Source organism: Epinephelus fuscoguttatus, linkage group LG15, assembly GCF_011397635.1.
Source record: "Epinephelus fuscoguttatus linkage group LG15, E.fuscoguttatus.final_Chr_v1".
NCBI classification, from domain to species: Eukaryota; Metazoa; Chordata; class Actinopteri; order Perciformes; family Serranidae; genus Epinephelus; species Epinephelus fuscoguttatus.
The window spans coordinates 37,837,738-37,841,306 of record NC_064766.1 but is presented as its reverse complement, the minus strand read 5'-3'; positions in this window follow the sequence as shown (position 1 = coordinate 37,841,306).

Genomic DNA, 3,569 nt, shown 5'->3' with positions numbered 1-3,569 from the left:
AGACAACAAAAACACATGGTTAGGTTTGCAAAAACAAAACCGGGTTTGCAGGACGTGAACACCACTCTCCCGGTAGAAGGTTGGTGTTTGTTGGACCCATCCACCACGCTCCCACCTGTCCATCTCATTGCCTTAACTTTTGCCACAACACCCACCGGCTGCGTATCATGCCAATGTTAAAGGAGAGCTTTTTCGTCACAGTCTGACACTGCAAGTCACTGCCCAAGCGCCGGATTTCGATGACTTTGGACTGAGACGGGGTTGATTTACTATATCAACATGAGAGTAGTGTGGATCTTCTCATCCAACTCTCGGCAAGAAAGCAAATAAGAGTATTTTCTATACTATTCTTTTAAAGGCCAGTTCACATGTCTTTTTTGCCGCTGCTTTCTGTGTTACTGAGTCGGCATATTGAGCTATACATTCAGTGCCATGAGGTCTGCATACATGATCCAACACAACGAGACCACAATCAACACCCCTCAGCAAATCCCCCACAAGACAGCACACATACATCCTGTGCAGTGGGGTGATGCTGGAATAACAAATCCTCTGCCACTTTCAGCAGTTCAAGAATTATCTCACTATCCACTCTCTCTGCCTGACAGTCTCGTGCATGTCCGAGCAGACCAGGAGGATGAGAGTGGGAATGGGAGGTAGTCAGGAGGAGGTGGGGCAAGTTTGCTTGATTTTTTTTTTTTTTTTTTTTTTTTTTTACCTTTTTTTTCAGTATGTGCTTTAGTTGCTCCCACTTCCTTCATGGTAACAGCTGTCAAAACGTTGTCGGATTACAGCGCACCGCAAAGTTACAGCTCATATTAGAGCCTGGTACAGGGCAGGATGTTAGGAGGAGTCCAGCAAGCGGGGTACATTAAAGCCTCTCAGTTTCTCAGAGCAAAGCAGCTAGGACCCAGGGGAGGAATAGCTAACACCAGGAGGGTGCTACTCCTGCACTGCTAATTTAGGTACACGTGTCAGGGATATGGAGGGCTTTTCCACTGATGTTTTAGGTATTAGAGGAGATACACTCAGTAATTGTGTGTTGTTTTCGCAACCGGACGTGAAGTTCCTATTCAGCCTGGGATCACAAAGCCCCTTTTCTCTTGGATTAGTCGAGCTTCGGGGCTTGTATGATGAGGTCGCAAGGTATTTGCGAGATTGTTGAGAGAGAAAACTCCCTGAAATCTCTACTCATCTGCTGAGGGAATACAGCCTGTTGAAATAATATCAGTTCAGCAGGGTAATTCTCCGGCACATACGTACGTGGAGGGCTGTAAACCCAAAACAGAAATGTTTATGTCTCGCACTAATGACTTTCATAGTAACTTTGTTTGACATTAAAGTAAAAAAACAACACTGCCACGGTACTGTGCAGTGTAATATGACAGAGGCCTTGATAATCAGTTTACACTAAATCAATATAAAATGTCATAGCAAAGTGAGGGTGATCCTGCATGAAACTGTGAAAATCCAACAACGTCCGTATCAGATTCCAAAAACACTTAACCTCAACAATGACGTCTGATCACATAGAAGGAGGGCTTTTTTCTCCAGTCACTGTTTTATCAAATGGTGGTTTGAACAGAAGACTTTCTGGTCACTTCCAACTGCCCTCCCATACTATTTGCTGCTGTAGCAAAGGGAAAAATCCCTCAGTGACAGTGTTTCATTGGAGCTGTTTTGCTCAATTCTTTTGAGTTGGAAGCAGAAAATGTAGGAACAACAAGCAGTCCACAAAAGTTCACATTCTGTACAATATATTTTAGACAAAACAATCTCAACTCAAGCTCCACTTAAATGCTTGTGCTTGAGCTTTTGACTGCATCATTTATGAGTTTTCTATGATATTCAGACAGAATTATCAACTCTTTACACTACGTCTTCATTCTGACATTGCCTCAATTCAATTTACCCTGATCAGTCACCAGAGACCACGTTTCTAACATCATTTCAAGTCCACACTGATGCGTTACCATGCCAACATATGACTTTTGCTGGGGTTTGAAGCGTGGAGCAGAGCAAAGTAAATACAAACTAAGACGTTGGGTGATATTGCAAGAACGAGGATTCATACCATTCTTGAAAGCTGCGTCTATCTTAGTGTCTATCGTGGTCGCCATCGTTGTTTTTACTGCTTATTGGTTCCAGCATATTGCTCGACAATGCTTTACAACAGCTTGACAATGGTGTGAGTCCCACCTGTGGCACTGATTGGCTAATCATTAGTTAGCCAATCAGCAAGGAGATTGTTTTGTTAGCTGCTGTTTTCAATGACTAGGGGATAATCTATTCCATAAAAATGTATTATTGATCATTTAGTCTATAAACTGTCAGAAAGTTATGAAAAAGTTTCGTCATATTTCCTAGAGCCAAAGCAGACACTCATGTTTGTATGTATACTGTTGATTAATAGGCAGAGGCCTAATGAGGCTTTAGAAAAAGTTCAGTCAGGAAGACAATACTTGTGATGTTTCTTTCTCACCATGCTATTCACTCCTTGCACGCATGCTCACTCTCGTTGATTTTAGCGCTGCTCATCGTTGACTATGTTGCTTGCATTGTTCGTTTTAGGCAAACCATACAGTTTGAAAACGAGGTGCAGCTCCAACTAGAAAATGATGTTTTGATGCTTTGGATGTGCTGAATTAAGGCAGTACAGGAGGCTCACCAGAGTTTGTTTGGAACCAGACCGAGACCTTTATGGGGAGTTTTTCCTTATCTGCTGTGAGAGTCCAAGGGACAGATGCTGTAAAACCCTCTGAGGCAAATTGTGATTTGTGATATTGGGTTTTATAAATAAAACTGATTGATTGATTGAATCAACTGACCTCTTTAAGAAGGTATCGGTCCAGTTGTTTTGGTGTGCACCTGAGTGTGACTGCTGTGTTCACACCTGCCCAAACGAACCGCACTTAGGGGGCAAAAAAAAACCTTGAGTTTGATTGAGCCGAACCAAACAGGGCAGGTGTGAAAGCACCCTAAGTCATCAGCTGTGCACAATCAACCAATAGCACAGCGACCCAGCTTCTCCATTACCCTGTCATCTCACTGGTTCTTGTTTTAAATATGGCTCTTGTTCTGCCCAAAGTTCTTTCTTGTTGCAGCCATGCGCATCTTCCACCTCCCCATTATCATCTAGTCTCCTTGGATTCATCATCCTCAACTGCCTCATCAGCCATCAGCCTCAGAGTCATCAGCCACCATCGCCTCCACCAGTGTCTCCAGTGTCTCCCTCTGGTGTCCAAGCGCCAAAGAGTTCTGTTAAATCTGTTCATCTGTACACTTATAGTCTGTATTAAACATTATCATTACTTCATTCATCCATCTCTTCTGATTGAAATGGTATTAAAGGGTGCAGTTTGATAAATGATTTCAAAAACTATTTAATTTTAAAATTTGTTATCCAGTAATTTTTGTTGATTAACTAATCAATAAATCAACTTGGTTAAGCACTACTACTTACTAATACCTTATAGTAATGAACTGATTAAAGTGAATGCTCAGATCGCCACTCAAGAATGAAGCCACACATGAAATAATTTAAAAATTCATTTATTATTTCAGATTTT